The sequence below is a fragment of the Lasioglossum baleicum genome, chromosome 2 (assembly GCF_051020765.1).
Source record: "Lasioglossum baleicum chromosome 2, iyLasBale1, whole genome shotgun sequence".
NCBI classification, from domain to species: domain Eukaryota; kingdom Metazoa; phylum Arthropoda; class Insecta; order Hymenoptera; family Halictidae; genus Lasioglossum; species Lasioglossum baleicum.
In genome coordinates this window covers 13445221-13465966 of record NC_134930.1, presented here as the reverse complement: position 1 = coordinate 13465966, position 20746 = coordinate 13445221, and the positions used below count along the sequence as shown (strand labels likewise).

The window sequence follows — 20746 nt, the reverse complement described above, 5'->3', positions numbered from 1 at the left end:
GTGTATATCAACTTTTCACGTTTCTAATCGCTCCATACGGCACATATTTTCAGATACTGCATGCGCTTATGCTAGTTCAGAATATGGAATATCACCTGGTAAACTTTGAAAGTCCCGTGAAAATTAATCTTAAGCGTTATTGAGTGTTCTCACGGCTGTTGTTAACATGTTTAAACGTTTCATAGCTTGGAATACGCTTCTTTATGTTTCGTTCTTCATACAGGATGTTTCTTGACGAGAGTCAGACAATTCCCCATGGAAAAATGAATTGAATTGTAGAGGAACGGGAATGCTATCACTACTTTCGGTCATTTTTTAATGTTAGTGTGTGACATTAACATTGGTCTCACTTTTTAAATGTCCTTGTGCCAGTTTAGTTAATATTCCGAGGTGAACAGAGACTTACTCTTCTTGTTTCGAAAGGGTGAAGTGAAAAACAATAAACAGTTGAGTAAAGTGTTCCTAAGCAGCATAAATTCGATTATTTTTTATGAGATTTTTGTAACACTTTTGTCATTGGATTCGCGCGAGTCTCTTCTAATGCAAATGCGATCGAATAAGACATTATACGAATGAAATTATTAGGTACTATTTTCGGAATACTGTCGTATTAGGCGTTGTTTGTGTTAATAAAACGCTCATGCTTAATCCATTGATCAAGGTTGCATAAGAAGTACTGCAAGACAAGGTTTAGTTAGACCCTGTATAGTTAACACCATATGTTGCTTTGCTGCGAGTTTACACTTTACATGTTAATGTTCAGTACCAAGCAATCTAAATGCGACAAAGTATAAATTTCCCCCGAGATTTTATAAAAAGTTATTTAATCGTGTTGAAAGTTTCGTGATTGAAGGGAGAATTGGTATTTCAATTTGGCTATTTCGAGCCTGGCAGATTGTTACCCTGTGTTTGAAGACTTTCGTCGACGACGTGAAATGTTGAACTACTTTGGGAGAATTTGAAAAAAGAAAAACGATACTGACGTTAATATTTTAAAAGCATATTAGACGCTACACACTTATACATATTATTTTCTTTGCACATTGCAAATATGCGAGAGTCACGTAAAAACACGAATCAGTCTATGTTTCATAACTTAAATGAATTTATAGAATTTTTACTATTGGATCGATAAGGTAAGTTGTACAGCGTTGTTACAGAGAAATATCCCAGTCCGTCTACAAGTGTATCATGATGAATGATTGGACAAAAGTACAGCAATGCTTCTATTAACAAATGACATTTACATTTAATATTATTTGCTATTTCTTTACGACAGCTGAAAATCGACTGCATGAAATATTCATGGGCAGTTTTTTGCCGTTATTCAATGTGGTTATGTCTATTTCAATACCTTAATTAAGACAAAATATATAGCTTTCCATTTGATTTACTTGCATAATGATTCCAGCAATAAATAGTACAGACGAGAAAGAATTAATTTTTTGTCATACTTTGTGTTCGAAAAATTCGATTTTAGAAATGGGAAAAAGCTGTAGTGTCCAATAATTATACTAACGTTGTTTATGAAACAGCAAAGCTTTGAAACAAATCCAAATATTCTTACTTCTTAATTAGTGGTTACTATTATATTTAAATCTGTTATCACATAGTGACTAATACATTCGTTCACATATTTTTTAACTAAAAATTGTTACATGTGTAGTAAAAAGCTGATGAATAATTAGACATAGAGACTGGATTATTTTGCTAGAGATTGCGACTTAATTGTCGCTTATGACTATTAACTCTGATCTAAAATTGTTCCTGTAGAGTTGATCTCAGCTAATACTGGTGGTTCTTTGAACTGTGACGTTGAGACAACTACAGTAAATGCTCTATCGACGCAAAAGCCTCGGGGAGGTTCGTTTGCATCGATCGTAGAGGGACACTATTGTTTTGAGCTTCAAAGGTCGAGCCGAACGTAGAGAAGGACAGCGCGTGTAAAGAAAGACGGCACGCGACCGAAGCGGCTGCGACTCTCCGCGTCTCTTTCTTTCCCATACGCTGTCCTTCCTTGCGCCCGAAATGTTCATTGTCAATTAATCACACGGGCCTAGTAGTGGTTCACACCGATATACCCGAGCCGAGATCAAATTACTACAGTGGAGGGGATATTTCTTTTGCGTCCATCGTGTAGCACCTTTTTGCGTTGATAGAGAATTTACTGTAGTATGTTGCATTGTCCTAGAACTTTATCAAAGACATCTCGATGAAACTTGATGTCAAGTTGTTTGAAATCGGAGTATACGCTTCGACTTTGAGAAATTAGAACGATTAGGTTATTAGATCGATCTAAATCGTAGAGAAATTACTAGAGGTTACTTTCCACAAATTTTCTATCTGGACCTGTATCGAAAATTAAAAAAATTCGTTTTGTAGATTTGTGCGACATATACATTTGAAATCGAAATCGGTTTAATGCCGAAATCGGCATTAACATGCTGGGCATATTCTCTAAATATTTTGTGTGCAAGTAATGTTCTTAAGGTAGATCTACGTGCAAGGAAGAACAGCTTAAAAATTTGAATTTATTGAACGCGTAAAATGTTTTTCGAGAGTAATACTCAAGGTAAGATAAGACTGCAAAATCTACGTGCAACGTAAAGCTTCAATGCTTTTTTAAGACGATAAGACCGTCTCACTTTTCAATTGAGTTTCACGTATCGTGTGTCCACTACGATCAATGCCTGTGTTGTGAAATAATGCGATCATCCGATCGAACGCATAGATATGTCGAATGTGTCAGAGTTTCGAACATGCTACGCACTGTGGCAGACACTTGTGCGTTGCATGCGTGGCGTGCATTCATTCGTACGAAACATTGAGTCTGCGTTCTAGACGTACAGACATGTCTGTTCGTGCGAGATATCACTGTTGTCCGAACATTCGCCCCGAAATCAATAACTCCATAGTATTCTTACGTGTCCACGTGGCGTGAACTGCACAGGCTGTCGCGGATTGGAACAGCCTAGCAGGAAGTTCTGTGAGCAAAAAGAAAAGAGGATGGAAGTTTTCTTTCAAAAATCGACTTTAAATATTTATCGGGTACCGATGCTGTCTTCACGTTGCCGCACTCGTGACGGTCACGGTTTCGTACTTTTTACAAACGGAAGTTTGTACATACGGTAAAGTCTTGATCTAAGCCGGATGGAGTTGTATGATCTTAGACAGTTCGCCTACCCCCTCCACAGGAGGAGAATCTCAAGCTACTAGTGCGAACCTTCAAAACTTCTTTATTTTTCATTATTTTCAAAGTGAAAACTTGTTTAGGCGCATCGCGTACACAATTTTTGATGGGAAGTGAATGAGTCTGATCCGTCACGCTTCGAGATGAAACGCTATTCGGGTAATTTTTAGATATTTAGAGAGATTTCAATCAAAACTATTTATCTTGTATTTTATTTATCACAAATTATATAATTCTTCAATAGATTCTTTAATTTTTTAAATTCTTTCTTAGATTATAATGATATTCAAGAGGATATTGACTTTTATACATAGTTACAAGTGCTGACATTGTAAATGTACTGAGAAAACGAATGAATGATTTTTTAGATATTTAGAGAGGTTTCAATAAAAACTATAATATTTATCTCGTATTTTAGTTATCACAAGTCCATTGTTTCTTTCTTAGATTATAATAATATTTTGAAGAAGTTATTGATTTTGAGAGAGAGAGATACTAATAATATTTGTATCATTCATACATATATTACTTTGAATCGTTTACAATCGCCAGAGGATTTTATGCGCACATTTGTGGCACTTTTCTGATTACAATGACGTTAATCCGATATAATTTGAACTGTATTTGGTAGTTTAATTGACTGTATGCAGTAGGTTTTCGGCGTGCGGTTCGTGTTTACATGTACTGTTCTTTTCTACGTTCTCCGCGATCGGTGAAGTCATGAAAAAATAGCTCGGAACAGAGGATCAAGCTTATTGTTAGATCAAGACTTTACTGCACATATCTTGACATTTACAAGTATAGCGGATGTTCTATAATAACTTAATGCACAGTATAACGCATTTCTTCGAAACGTTGAATATTAGAAAACAATTATAGAGGCGAGGTTTGACTGTTCCTTTCTAATAAACATAGTTGTGTTTACTACTCTTTTATATCAGATGATTGCATAAGTCCGTGCCCGATTTGAAAATAAAATTGAATGGTTAAATTTTAAAGATTGGTTAAAGATTGGTTAAATTAAAATTAAAAAATTGTTAAATTTTCTACAATTTGAAAAGAATGGTGACTCCATGTATGATTGATTAATAAATTTGTATTCTTTAAAATTTAACCATTGAACTTGTGCAATCATCTAATATTTACCAGACTTTTCGAAGAACGAAGGTGAACAATAAAACATTTGTCCATTCCATTTTTTTGCTAATAATTAGTCACCGTTCAATGACGCGAACACTTTGCATACGTACAGTAGGACCTCGATTAACCGGATCCCGATTATAAACAAATATACGTTTAAATATGATTATATTATGAAGGGAAATAAATTTTCAAAAATAAATAATTTATTTTGGAATATAATGTACATTTTAATTATTTCCTCGGATCTCGATTATCTATCGGGCCTTAATTTATTCGGGCTATTTGTCTCCCGATCAAGCCGGTTAATCGAGGTCCTACTGTACCTTATAAATTCGAAAGGGGAATTCTTCTATCAGAAAGCTGCTTCAACAAAAATTTTTTTGTTCGAAAAAGTGCGTCATGTGGAGCAAATTATTCTTCCCAGATATAGGAAGGTGCGAGGAAAATTTGAAGGCTGAGTTCATTTTTTTCTTTGATGAATCGAAAACGAACTTCGCGTTGAAATGTTCCTCGACCATTCTACATATCGGCAAAGAATAATTTGCACAACATGACGTAGCCTTTCACGCAAAGAAACTTTTTGTTAAATATAATTTTTATGGGATCAATCTATTATGACTCATAAGTTATGAGGCATTTCGAATGTTGTTCAAGGTCGTTGAAATCGGTGAGACGTGCCTATTACTTTCGTAAATAATTATCGCATTTCTTACCTGGTTTTGACAAAACATGGTTTTTATAGCAATACAGTTTCAACATTATTGCACGCTTTCGAGCATGCTGCGCGATTCACTTTCTAACCCCTACCTAGTAACCAGCTTCTCTCCCACTCGTTGAGTCACTGTCAGATCGCTATCGTGGTGTAGCCGGGAACTCGAGCTTGAAACGCGTCGCGTTTGTTAGTAACGCGTGTGCGCTCCGGCAGTTTACGTACTCCTTTTTCCGGTACATTTTCTCTGGTGATAACGTGACTCATCTAATCAGTGTTTCATAAAACTTCGTGAGGTGTTTGAAACAATAAACAGTCAAGTTAGTGGAAGTGCGTCGACGGCTTATATTCAGCTACCTCTTAGCAACTGTTCGAGTGATTTAATGTTTAGTGTCGAGAGAAGATCAGTGTTGTTCATTTACGATTTCCAAACGTATAATTAGGAAGGTTAACAAAGATTCGTTGGAACGTTCAAGGTAGAACACTGGGGGGATTACTTTATCTGATTAACAGTGATAGTATGTCTTGTTAAAACTCTTAGATTGTAGTGTCAGGGTCCATTTTAGCCCAGCGTTTCAAAACCTTCATTCAACCCTCTGTAAAGAAATTGTTTCGAGTTCAAATTTAAAAAATACATAGATAAAAATGAGAAAAATACGTTAAAAATACCTGATTAGGGGTGGAACAATAAGACCCAAAAATGCAATAACGTTATTGTAGCTCGCGGCGGTAAAATTCAATTGTTAATTGTTCAATGGAACTTAATCAGAGAATCGATGTATATCGGAGAGATTAGTTTAACAAAATTTTCAAATGAATTACTGAAAGGTTAAATGGATTACTGAGGAGCATCAGCAACCTTGAAGTAGACGGAAACATTCATTTTTTAACGGTTAATCCATCGGTATTCCGGAAACGGAAAATAGTGTTAACATTAATGCATCTTTCTGTTCTAAAGGCACTGTTAGGTGCTTATCTTTCATCGAAGATTACCTAATGCTGTAATATACCGGTCTACTTACGACTAGAAAGCACTCTGCGTTGTTGCACACTAGAATGTTTCTATTTCAAGGAGTAAATAGTTTATTTTATTTTAAACCGTGTCTGTGAGTTTAATATTAAAATATTTGATTTAGGGTGAAAGGTTTCAAAAATAATATTTATAATAGTCTTTTTTATTTGAAGGATAGTGAAACATATACTGGGACGGTATTTCTTAAATATTTTGGTTCAGCTTCGCTACTAAAATGAACATATACTTATTTTGCTAAATATTTGAATCTCTTCCATTATAACGCAGTTTTTTTCACAAATGCCGTAAGAGTCACGTCGATAGGCCAGCCTGATCGGCAAAGGGCACTGTGACAAGGAAATTAGATGTTGACTTCATAACCCTGCCTCACTGACACCCATGCTACAGTACTATTCTATCGACAAAGCCCTTATGACAGAGTAGGTCAATAATCAACTAATATTTAAAAATGACTAATAGTCTTTGTAAATGTTGGTCATAGAAAAATAGTCATTAGTCAAAACTTTTTGGTTAGTTAGTGATAACTAAATGGCAAATAGTTAGCTGTTGCTTATTAGTGAATTAATAGTTCACTATTGTGCGATTAACATACATTAATATTATTAATTAGTTATCACTACACTGCGGATCTTTATGTAAAATAAAAAATATTTGCACTGATTGCAGGACACAGGAGCCAAATAAAAATTGTATTCTTCTTTTAATTATCCTATCGAGTTTAAACCAATATATTGAAGTTCTTAAATATTTTTAACATGTCCACTGCTTTAAATTGTACGTACCCATTTTTATCATAAACGCATAAAATCCGCAGTCTAGTTATCACTAACTAATCAAAAAGTTTTGACCAATGACTATTTTACTATGACTAACATTCAAAAAGACTATTAGTCATTTTTAAATATTAGTTGATTATTGCCCTACTCTGCCTTATGGCATTTCAACATTACAAAACCAGTAGGTCCTCTTGCAACTGAGAACCTCCAAAAGTTTAAAACAGTTTATTCGAAAAACCATGACTTTCTTAACGAGTACAGTAGATTGACGTAAACAAAAGTCCAACATTAATTTTTGTTGTTATAAACGATTTTAGGGAGAGGATTATACACAATACTCGTACAACATGTCGTGAAGAATCACCCTTAAACGGCCATTACTTTCTCAACACCTTGTACACATCAGGATAAATTAATATCACATTTATCTCACTCGTCAATATTAAAGTTGAGTCGCTCGCAAAAGTACGCTTACATTTCCAACATTGAACAAGTGAAATATCAACACTGAACTATAGAATTTCGCGGACTAGAGAGATTCTACAATTTTAAAATTCAAATTTTAACCCCGATACCGAGCATCCGTGATTCGGAGTAGATACGAGAATAATTAGAATGACACATTATTGCGTGCTGTTTGTTAAGAAACAGCTGTTTGTTATTTGATATACGATAAAATCTGATACAGCTAATTTTTTCATCGCCATCAGATACCGCAAGTTTTTCCGTAGCTTGGATTACACTCGTATTCTCCCGCCGCTCGATTTCTTTTTTACAATTATCTCCCATAGCTGCCACGTATCTTCCCGTCGTTCAATTACGCTTTTTATTGTATATGCTGCATGTACGATAATATTCGGACGATGACAACTCGAACGATTTGTCGATAGATCTCTTTCCTTGGTCGTTCACAACTTTACTTCAGTCTGCAATGTATTGGGTTAGCGAGAAAGTAATTTCGGTATTTTGAGGTGAAATAACAGTCAATTTTTCCATTCAAGCAGTGAACTTTAACCAGTAAAATATTTTCCATCTTGTTCGATGATCTTTTGCCATTTTTCTGGTAGCTTTTCCCAAAATTTTCCCAAAATTGGGTTTTATTTCACCTGAAAATACCGAAATTACTTTCTCGCCAACCCAATATTTAAGATCGTAGCCGATTGGACTCGTAGATAGTAACATTATTGAATATAATAATTCCTTAGCGTTGCAAACGTAGAGTCACGAAGCATCGGTTAGTATTGCGAATATTTCGGATGAACGATATTCTGGCTTGTTCGCTTGAACCAGAGTCGCCAGATGAGGAGAGAGTGCACGAGTTCAGGGGAAAAAGCTACCCTTTCTCTGCCAGTACCGTATACATGCACGACAGAGACGAAATGCGTCACGCGATCGGACCGCGGCGGGAAAGTGGGGAATAGCGTCGTAGAAGGGGAAGCTAGAGTGGGGACACAAGTCTTAATCTGGCGACTCTGACTTGAACTGCAGAGTATCGCGATGCTAATTGTAGAAAAATACTCTTTTTTCCAAAACAATTTTCTTGTGTGTTCCGCACAATTCTTTTCATTTACACCTACACACCAGTCTACGCTCTTCCCCTTTCACACGAGATACATACCGCAAGTCGAACATTTTCTGAAAATTAATAATACTTTATCATCTCATGGTTCCTACAGTCTCAGGCTTGTGGTTTCTGTTTCTGTTTTAACACTGAACCTATCATCATAGGTCAAAACGACCGGTTCCAGATTTTTTATTTTACGATTATTGATGTAATAAAAATAATTTCATAAGAAATGATTGTTATTTTTAGTAGAGCACATATTACAACAGGAGCTGCACAAAGTCTGAATAAAATTGTCATTTTTATAAGGGAATAATTAATGTCAATGATTATATTTATACAACGTTTTCGTATGTTACGTATTTAAAATTGTTAAATATTCTGCCTGTGGTCATTTTTAAAGTGTTATTTCTTTACTTTTACGTCTCTGTACTCAGCTTTACAAAGTTTCTTTCTTGTTATAAAAAGGAACGAGGAACTGAAGTTATGTACTTTGCAAACTCCAACGACTCCACGGGATACCAAAAACTTTTATTCGCATTCGTTTCTGCATGACTTTACTAAGGGCAGTGTAATGTATAATGTCACCGTTGCATTTTACTTAAAACTTTACGTAAAACTTTATTTGACTAAAAAATGTGCTGTCGTCTAATGTCACCCTATTTCCGAGTCGCAGCCGGGTTTCTGTGTTTCAGTAATTCTTTCGATAAACAGCTCTTTGTTTAATTCCTTCTAAATAACGTTTGATGTATCATGTGCAACCTTGATGTGAGTATTCTGTTGTGTAAACACTCTCTTATAGTGTTTCGTAATCAGTTCGGTACACTTATTTGTAGTATCAGTACGTGTAGAATGTGTCTGATACAGATTAGTAATATTGACATTTGATGAAATCACCAGACCGCAGATCTTTATCCATGTATGACATACATGTTTCTAAAGACACGTTTGTATTAATATAAATCAATAATACACCCGTCCCTCAATTTGCGCCGCAATTTTTTACGCGAGTATTTGTTTTACGCGGCAAATTTACCTCAATTTACGCGGAAAGTAAGGAAAACATTAGGAGTAGTGTGGCCTCTGCAACCTTATCAAGTTAGAGATTCAATTTACACGTTTTTTTTATTCACGTAAATCAAATCCACGTGGAACGAATATTCGCGTAAATTGAGGGACGGGTGTATTTTCATTTTATTTCTACCACAAGAATGAGAATTAACACAAAGACCGCCGTCTAATCATTACAAATAAAATATACAGAGTCGTCGTTAAATGTTGAGAGCTTTATATTATCATTTAATATATTATAATACTCGAACGAATATAATAAACTGCAAGATGATGAAGTATTATTAATTCCGGATACATTGGATTCCGTTTAACAAAAAGAAAGAACGAACTAGACTGAAATATTCCTTCATCGAATATCTGCAAAAATATAATTTGCATTTCATACCGAAAATTGTAGCTGAAACATTTTTTTGGTAGGATCAATTTCGTACGAGATATTGCGAACGTTCGAGATAAAGAGAACACCCCGTTTAACCCCTAGAGAGCTGGCATTTTCCATTGGAATCTTGAATTATCTTCACGAAAGATGTTTCTTTGAATGTGGTGCGTGTCGCATTGAATCCCTGTCGTCTGTACGATCTGTAGCCTGTCTCTGAAGCACGAGCGTTACGCTAGGGTTAACGGTTAATCGTACACTTGCCAATGTCACCAGTCCCAACCCGATGCTCTTCATCCTGTGTGCTTTAATCGTTTGACGACATGTTGCTGTATTACGTTTGACGCGCGTATCATCGTCGTTAAAATAAACCGAACGAGATCGTCATGCGAGACAACGAACGTTGCCCCGGGAGAGTTTGCTAAAAGAGAAACTACCCTCGAGAATGACAAAGGCAATGGTCGGGCAACTACTGACACAACGGTTCGTCGCACTATAATAAAAACTGTGTACTAGCTTCGCGCGATTCTTTGTTCACCGTGTCTTCATTTTGCCTTGTCGTTCGAGCCTGCGCGTGAGAACCGTGACAACGTTGACAATGTCGGCTTCCGACAGTTTGTCAACGTTTCAGTCTATCCGTTGCTTTTGTAACCAGAGTCGCTAGATGTGGGCATGGAGCCAGTGTCGCCAGGTAGCTACCCAAACGGATGCCTTTTCCTCTCCTCCTTTTCCCCTTCCACTATCCCATTCCAACACCATGAGCACACTCCAACGTCCCCCACTAATAAGGGAAGGACCCCAAGTGTCCGACTTTGATTTTGATAATTTTTTGTGAGACGATGGTATATGGATCCCTAATGATGTCTGCAAAATATTAGGTGTAGTTACTAAATAGTTTTAAGGATATAAACAATTAAACTTTCATACCTTTTTGTATACCATAATTGCAGGTTGTGCGTGAAAGTTCAATTGTTTATATCTTTAAAACTATTGAGTAACTACACCTAATATTTTGCACACATCATTAGGGATCCATATACCATCGTATCACAAAAAATTGTCAAAATCGAAGTCGGACATTTGGGGCCGTAGACTGGTCTGGTCATCGGAGAGGGGGTACATTATTTCCCCTCGATTTTCTCGACCTGGCGACACTGGATGGAGCACGAATTCAGCTACCGGACACGCGCACGACAGAGATGAAACGCGTCATGTGACCGGGCCGCGGCGGGAGCGTGGGGAATAGCGTCGTAGAAGGGGAAGGTAGAGTGGGGACACAGGTCTGGCGACTCTGCGTGTAACTCCACAAGCACGCTTCTCTTTCTCGTGCAACGCTAACGAATTTGATTAAGGTGGTAGACTCGTTTTTCCAGGATTGCAAGGGTGCAGGTTGCGCCTTCTCATTTCTCGATAATGCAAAGATGGGGTTTTTTCAGTAGTCGAAAGCGCTAGATAAAAGATCAGTCTAGACCGCGATCGCCCTCGAAAGTCCTATTTTTACGTTTACGAGGCGAATTTGCATTATTCGAAAGCATGTAGCTGTCGCAGCTTTATGAAAATGCACTGCCGCTCAAAAGTATGTGGACACTTACCGTGTTCATGAAAGTGATGTATAATGTATATTTTTATTGTCTGACAATATTTGTTGCTAAATTCTATTATGAATATGTATGTAATGTATTCTGATAGTACTAAATTGACGATTTAGTTGTTCAACTTTCTTAAATAAATAAAAGAAAAACTATGGGATCACATAGATAGACAAATCTTAAAAATATTTGTGGGAAATCTTAGAATCTAAGTGGAACCTTATTGATACTGAAATAATGAAAAACTTAATAGCCAGGATGCCGCGATTAGTAAACGCGGTTATAAAAGCACGCGGTGGATATGTAGATGAAAAGAAGATATAATTATTTTTTATCATTATCGGTGAGATATTTGATGAATTATTATTAAAACATGTTCTCTAACACTGTACGAACCGGAATACATACATGGTAATCAAACTTACCAAAGATATCATAACTTTTGTCAGGTAGTTACAAGAATTAAGGAAGTGTCCACATACTTTTGCGCAGCTGTATAAAAATAAGAATTTTGAGGGCGATCGCGGCCTAGATCGATCTTTTTTCTAGCGTTTCTGACTACTGAAAACTCCCATCTTTGTATTATCGAGAAATGAGAACGCGCATCCCATCTCCTTGCAATTCTGGGAAAACGAGTCTACCCCATTAACCGGTGTACTCCCTTCCCACAGAGGAACGTTTTCACGAATTGTACAGGTAGCACATTTTATTTTGCAACTATCCTAGGCATATACGTACGTTTATGCATACATACAGTAGTATTGATCAAGAGAGAGGGTCTCCGTCCGTGGTTTGGCTCGAAATTAATCATATTTTCCTCTGACATTTTCCTCTGTTATCTATAACTACGGAGGCACAGGCTTTCCCGTTGAGGCTTTCGGATGTGAACCCTGTCCTTTTGCAATTGTTTTCTGAACGTTTCGCATGCGTTACAGCGATACTTCATCTTCTTATCCTTGACGAAGCTAACTACAATGCATGCGGAACGTTGGGAAAATAATTGCCAAAGGACAAGGCTTACACCCGAACGCCTAACAGTACAAACTGTATGCCGCACAGTGATCCGTGCGGTCGATCCAGCAGTTCATTTGGTAAAAAATGACTTGTCTCGGTATTTAATGTATATACATTACTTTCTAAATGTTTAGCGATGCCGAAAATGTCAATATTAATGATATAATAAAATTATAATTAGAATTTTGTGCATATAACTTTCGACCGAAAAAAAAATTACTAATGTTCTTTTGTGAACGATACTGAACCTATTTAATGTTTCTAACAAATTATTCTTGTTAATGAAGAACTTTCTTCTTTATCTTGAAAATGCTTTAGAATTACAGTTCGTCATTTATTAAATAAGTAATTCTTAATGGACTAATGAAAGTTGTCGAAATTATTTCCCTTTCACATGGAATATCTTTCGAGTTCCAAATAGTTCCGCATTTTTTCAAATTTGAATATTTTCTGTATACTTTTCCTTTTGTATGATGCCGCAACAATAATTTCCACTTTCGTCTTGTTTCGGGAATTATTATTGTTTAAAGTGTCACAGATACTTCAGTGGATATTGATGGTTATCGAATGTACATAATATTGTTTTCTAAATGTCCATCACCTTCGAAAACGATTAGATTAATCAGATTTATATAAATTGTACAAGTATCTAAAAATCAACATTTTATTAATACCATCATGGATTATTATAGACGATTATGGATCACGATAGTGAGACAGAAAAATTTTTTAAACAGAAGTTAATCGACATTTAGCGGTCTACAAATGTCAATACAAAAAATTGAAAAAAATGTTAATTCTATAAAAAATTAAGGTCACTTTAATTTTTCCAGATCTATGTATATTTTTGACTTTGTAATCCAACGACCTACATTGTTATACCCTTAAAAACTTCCAAATAGTGCTAAAATCTTAACAAACTGCTAGATCGGCCGCCCGGACCGCTGTGTGTCGGTTCGTGAAAGCCTCGAATGTCTATCAAACGAGATATCTAACCCTCGGATGGCGGGACTTGGATTTGCAATCGTTCCAACTGAATTCTAATTTCCTAGAAGCAAGTTCAAATCATTGGCCATTTACAATAGGTCCATTAATACTAGAAAACATACTTTTTAAATTTTCAATATAGGTCCACGTAAGAATGTTTTGAAATGCAACTTTTAGTATTTTTTCTACAATTCCGACCAATTGCTATTTTTGAAAAAAATTTCTTTTCACATCCTGTAGTAAACTAATTGCTCTAGCTTCCAAAAAAAGTTCAAATCCTATAGTACAATGTTAAAAAAGTTATCGTCTTTTTTAGAGCGTCCGAATATATATTAATTCGAGTAACTAAGGATTGAAACGTACGTAAAAGAGAGATTGATGCGTGAGAATTTGAATGAGTCTAGCTTCTGATGTTGTCAAAAGTATCCGCTTTGCGAGGGTTAAGGTGCTCAAGTTCGATGGGGATACTGTGTATGTCTGGGGATGTTGGAAAAATGAGATGAGATGCGTGTACAATGAGAGAAAAGACAAAAAAAAAATTAACTAAAATAAGAAAGAAGGCCCAAAGGACGTGAATTCAGCGATAGTATTTTGTGTTCTAGCGCGCTAATAAAGCGAGTGAAGCAATTGCAAAGCCCCGATGAGGACTCCGCGGGTGGGGACTACTACCAGCTGACATACCCTAACTAGCGAGCACAACCTCTCGGCCCTTCTCTGTCGACTAGCGAACTGCCACACTAATCGCAGCGACTATGTCGGCATACCGTTGAGAACACCGACGTGTACACTTAGGGACAAAAATCAGGCATACGGGATCAGGGACGTACAGGAGCAGAGACGTGAACGAACAGAAACAGAGAGAAAGAGAGAGAGAATGACAATGAGAGAGAAAGAATGAAAAACAAAAATAAACAAAACAAACCAAAAAAAAAAACCATTGACGATACACGAGCGAAAACTGCGATTTGAAAGAAAGCTTTTATACACGTTTCCAGTCGGAATATGGTAATACCAAAGATACGAACCTCTAGGCTACGTAATCCAAAACTTTGTTATCTCCTGTGAACCGTCTAAAGTCTAAACAATATTCAAAATGATCGCAAAGTTTCGAGACGGAGCGTACATTCACCGAGTATACGCAAGAATAACTTTCGATTTAGTATACAGTATAGAATGCCCTCGCTGTCCTCTGTCCCCTTGGTCTGCGCGCGCAACCAAACATACAAGTTTTCCGGTTCATCCGAATTTGTTCATCTCGATTTTCTGAAGGGAAATGTTGAAAATTTGAGCCGGTAAAGTCGTAGTGGCCCGCGTTTTTGTCTTTTCTTTTTCGCGAGCGCGTTGTTCGGTGAATGATGCATCCCCAAACGAGGGTTGTTTACTATTTGAACCTTTTCGAAGGAATTTATTTGTGTTTGCTCGCGTTTTTACAAAGGGGGCACCGCAAATAGTATTTTGATGATACTATACAGGGTGGACAGACGAAATAACATGGTTCAAGGACAGCATTAAGCTGATTATACCAAATCTTCCAGAGTTACCTTCAGCTTTTCATAGGTGATTGTTTTACACCCATCTTTTAGGAGATACTATATACTATAAGTATATAAGAGAAGTATTTATTCTCCATCCAAACCAAAGAAACATAAAAAAATATGGGCGTATAAAAATTGTAGGTTTACCTAGAAAAAACTGAAGGTGACCTTGATAACTTTGAAAAAAAGAGTCGACAACTTTGGTACTAGTACTAAACAAGTGTATGAATGGCTGTAACTAGGGATGGGATCAAGTACCTCGCAAACAGGTTCGAACTTTGATTGAATTCGAACTCTCTACAAGTATATTCGAATCTTGGTCGAACAGATTCGAAACTTTTATGAATATCGTACCGGAAATTCTCTGATTTTTCTAATCATTATTTTTATTACCTTTAAAATCAATTATGTTGTCCTCTAATGCATAATTTAATTAATAATAATTTAATTAATTAATAATTTAATTAATTAATAATTTCATAATCTATCGGAAATATTATTCTGAAATAGTTACGAATTTAATAAAGAAGGTGCTTAAAACCTACTATGCAGTTCTGATTTCCAAGTTTCGAGTACTACTTGTGAAAGATTCGATTCCTTTCAACATCGAAGTACTTATAAATATCTTTTCGGAACTTGTAAGTACTCATTCCGAGGTTCGATAAAAGTTTGTATAAAAAATGAATACTTTTCGAATATAATCATTGAAACATTATTGCTCTCAAGTAGTAATCGAAACCCATGAAATGAAACCTTGGTTATGAAACTTGGTAGAACTTGATCCCATCCCTAGTTGTAACCATTTTAAGGCTCTCCTTGAACCGTGTTAGCTAAGAAACGGACTAATCTAAGCTGATCACGCTTCGTGGTCCACCCTGTATAAACCGGGAAACGCGTTTCGAAAATTCCTACGTGAAATAGTTGTGACTGAATACTTTGGGGACAGAAGGGAGGAACTAGCTTACTCGTAAGAGGAATTTGTAATCGTTGAATAGCGGAAGAGCTAGCACAAGATGACGGCGATGATGATGATGATGATGATGATGATGATAATGATAACAATAATAATACGTAGCATGGATGATAGATATTATTTTTCCAATTTCATACGAGTCTCCGTCACGTCCGATAACTTTCGTCCTTGTCGAAGTTCCCAAGCCGAACGTGTCCGATCGGTTTGATTGTCCTTTTCTCTCAGTGGATTATTCTAGTCTCCTAACCAATCCAATTATAATCGGATCGCTTTCTCGATAATATAAGACACAAGTAGAAGAGTTCGTGCTAGAATACTTCCATTATCATTATTATCTATATGAACATGCTAATCGTTAGCACGAATGGGAACGATCGATCGTCGACAATACCTACTCTATTCCAGTTGGTAGTCGGTGTCCAGCTTGTTCCAGCTTTCTTCGTCTTCGTTCCCGAAATGTAGGAGCAGCATGAAGACTATTGGTCGCTCGCTTCTTTGATTTGCTTGTTCGTTTCGCTGTGATTTAGTTAGCGCTACAACACTTCCATTAGAAGTACGATACATAGACGCGTACGTACGATGCCAAATACTTTATTTTTCCATTCTGATTTGATGTGATAGATGTTATGTAGAATAGCTTCCATACGTGTCCACAGTGACCCTACTATAATTAGGTTAGCGTGTTATCACGGTTAGACGTAATTCGCATAATTATTTGATAACGGATTTCCATAGCAATTTATATTTTGTTACGTGTACATAATAGTCTCCTTTGTATATTTAATAGATCGAGACACACGATATATATGTTCCCTTGAAAAATGTCATTTGCAGCGTAATAGAAGCCAACTCTGCGCGAGTTCGATCACCTACGTCCCCTCTATTGCGGGTCAATTTGAATTAAGGGATCATTCTGGTGTGACAGTCGAAAAATTGTGCGAACTTTAGTAATGTATATCTATTATTATAAATATTATAGTATTTAACGACTTTTTAAACCCCTTGCTTTATGATTTTCCTCAGAGAATTTATATTTGTTCAGCTCTACATCTACTTTAATGCTGGAATATTGATAACTAGACAGCGGATCTTTATGCAAAATAAAAATGTTCTACCTGAATTGCAACAAACTGGAGTGAAATAGAAATTGATTTTCTATCTTAATATGTATAACAGGTTGAAAATAATATAATAGTATTTTTATATTCCTCTAATATTTCTACTATCTTAAATTACATCTACTCGTTTCTGTCATAAATGCATAAAATCCGCTGTCTATTGATAACGAAAGAGAGAACAGAATTTCTTCCAACTTAAAAGAAGAAATGGTATTCATGTTTAATTGAGTTTCGATACTATCAGTATTTCTACCTCGTTGGTATGCAGTACTTCTCGTGCATGACTCATCGAAAACAATAAATCTTAAAAGATCCTTACTTGTGTGACGTAAATGTTCAAGTATTGAAGCTTTCACTTTTCGAATCTTTTTACGACATGGAGAATAAAGAGTTCCAATATTTATAGATGATCGTGGTTTATGCTATAACGATAGATATTATAGGATAATGTATCAAAGTTCCAGAAAAATCGATTGAACACTCCTTTTTTTTAATATTTAACTTTAAGTGCTTATTTTATTCGTAAAAAAATATATATATAGATACTTATAATTGAATTACGGATATTTATGCATTTATGATACGCGAGAACTTGTAAAAATACAAGAAACTATAGTAACGAAGCGTATGCCGATGAAAAATTTATATTATTATATTATTCGAACTACGCAGATCTTGTTGATTGCAAAAGCAAAAGTTTCCTCGGGCTGATTTTTATGAAATGTCTTACGAAAATGGCAATTTGCATAAAGATCCGAAGTCTACTTTTAACTAATCGTCTATACAAGGTGCCTTCAATTTTTCCGTACCTTTCATCCTTTCGGGAAAGATGAAAGTCTCTTGTTTCTATACCAGCCTTTGTCCAACAACGGTACCTATAACTTCCATTACTTTCTAATAGTTTGAAAGATTTTGTTGTCGTAAAACAACGCTCGGATTTACTTACTCGCGACGGCCGAGTTTCGAAGGCTACGCCCCCTCGACCCGGCCGCGCGTTTCGCTCCCCGTGGCGGTCCTAGTTCTCCTAGGCGCCACGGGGAGCGAGACGTGCGGCCGGGTCGAGGGGGCGTAGCCTTCGAAACTCGGTCGTCGCGAGTAAGTAAATCGGAGCGGTGTCGTGAAAGATATGCTTCAAAGCAAAACGTAATAAACTTCCACTGGCGTTGCCCGTAAATCGTATTAGTAATCCTTAGAAATACACTCGAAGTATACAAAACTTTTTTCATATTGTTAGAGGAATCTCACGTAGACTCGTTGATCATGTTACTGTTGTATCGCTCAATTAAATAGCCTACCGCTTGAATTAATCACCAGACGCCGAGTACCTAGATGATGCCTTTGAAGTGCTGGGTCAAAATAGACTCGGGCACCGCCATCCACGGATTACTTTGTTATACTAGATTTAACATTTGTACATATGGAACTCGTAAAAAGTTACGAATAAGTGAGGCAAATTGACTGGATACTATTGACAAGAACTCGGTATACAAAATAAAATTCAGTTCTTTCGATTGCTACTATTTGATTTGATTTGCTAAACTTGTACATCGAAGATTCAAGATTCGTCTCAAGCGTACAAGCACTACACCTGGCTATAAGCCATGAAGTAATCGGAATTTTTTGTGTCACACCCGAATGACCCTCTGAAATGGTACTTCCGGATCGGAAATGGAAGGTTCTTTTTGCGCAAGCATATTTAAAACGGCGGGGCTAGCCAACTACTCGATTGCCCCGCGGGTGTTGCTTAATATACTCATGAGCATAGTTACACGCGAGTATTTACACAACGCCTTATCGAGCAAAAAACTAGCGGTCGCCTCATGGTAGCGATACATGGTAGCATTTAAGAGTACGTTCCCCCACCTTTGGGAAAAATTCCCACTCCCTTCTCTCTCACTTGGTAGCTTCTTCTTCTGACCTGATGGGGTTTCACACCTTCAACATGAATATTTTTGCAAATTCATACCGAATGAAAAAGATATTCTACATAATTTTCAACGTAATTCTTCACAATAACGGTGGTGATGCATAAATGCAGAGAAGTATAGGGGGCATACATAAAATTAAAAATACACAAAGTTTAGAAAGACTCGAGTCTTCGGGTTACCAAAGTTCCCAAAGGTTTTGTTTCGTCTGTCGGTCATCAATGCTGACTATAGGCACTAGGGTGGACCTTAGCTTTATAACTTTATTTTTGCCAGATTTTTTTCACGCCCTCCCCCCTAAAATTGTGCCATTGGGTGAGAAAATAATTCCTGCAATAGATGTAGTTGATCGGATAAGGGGAAGACGTGCCACATTGACGTTGAAGTTGCGAAAAAACATTAAATTTTCTAGGAAACAAAGACAGAAAATGGAACAACATTGGGAGGAGGCGTGCCCAAAATTTCATGGTCGAAAAATAAGGTCCACCCTAACATGCAAGTTAGAAGGAAAGTCTCGTACAACTAGCTTCCATCTCGACTATCATCACCTAAACATTGTTATAAGTAGACTGCGGATCTTTAATGCAAAATAAAAAATGCTCGCATTGATTGCAGGACACAGAAGCCAAATAAAAACTGTATTCTTCTTTAAATTATCCCATTAAGCTGAAACAAATACATCAATGTGCTTAAATATTTTTGATATGTCCACTGCTTTAAGTTGTACGTGTTTCTGTTATAAATGTACAAAATCCGCAGTCTAGTTACGAGTATTATTAGGAAATTAGGAGTCGCTCATGACATATTTAGGTACTTGGTTTCAAAGTAGGAATAGACAGGATTCCTTCGTATTATAAACGCTCATAAATACACTTTAAAGTTCGCCGTCTTATCGCGAAGGGAAGGTGGTGGACGTATGTGTAGTACTATACGTAGATCAGGCCTGGACAACTTCTTCCCTGCTGTCGTTTCACGACTCCCACTACTAGAGTACTGGTTCCCCCACTATCATATTACCCCTACCGTAATTTTCCTCGCGTGACTGCGAGAACACACGGCTTTCTAATCTCCCTAACCCCCTCCTACACTCCACAGGAGTTTGGTGGGGAGGACCCAGGAGTAGGGAGAGGAGTCATCTGCGGCTCGCGAACCGCAAGTTACCCAGGCTTGCTATAGATTCAGGTATATATTTACTACTATTATAGTTTATTCTATAATTGATTTACACTCGGTAGGAATATATCTACATGGTCGCTTAATATCTCGCATTATCTTCTACGTACATAATCGTTGGTAGAATACCGAACTATTATTCCCGAATTCATGGATCCACTGTAGCCTACCTATGTTTCAAGAAGGTTCAATTATTATTAACGGTCCTAATAGTTGTAATGCAATGTTCGTATCGGTTCCTTTCATTCTATTACCAAACCAGGCTAAACATACTTTCTGCTATTGATTGTATTGTTAGCATCGACGAATCGTAAGCCGTCGATTTTAGAGAATTGTTAACGCAAACAATTTTTTACGTTATTATGGATCAAGGGTTTTAACATTCTTGCACATATTTATTGATATTTTAAGATAATACAATGTAATTTTTACGCAATCGTTACTATTTTAGACTGTATACATCTTCCAAACAAAAATTGGAGGAGATTTTAAACTATATAAATACACGATTATCTTGTGAACCAGAATGAACGGAAATAACATATTTTTAACGAAGCGACACTCGTA

General features: G+C 36.6%; 1 protein-coding gene and 1 long non-coding RNA gene across 10 annotated transcripts in view; both read left to right on the top strand.

Moving 5' to 3' along the window:
• LOC143217054 (uncharacterized) overlaps positions 1 to 20746 on the top strand; it is a 73054-nt gene that overhangs the window by 27914 nt on the left and 24394 nt on the right. The gene's annotated exons all lie outside the window — the stretch shown is intronic.
• On the top strand, positions 5 to 19028 carry LOC143217228 (uncharacterized). The gene is made up of 2 exons (XR_013010754.1): positions 5 to 5518; positions 14058 to 19028. It is a non-coding gene; the product is annotated as an uncharacterized LOC143217228 (long non-coding RNA).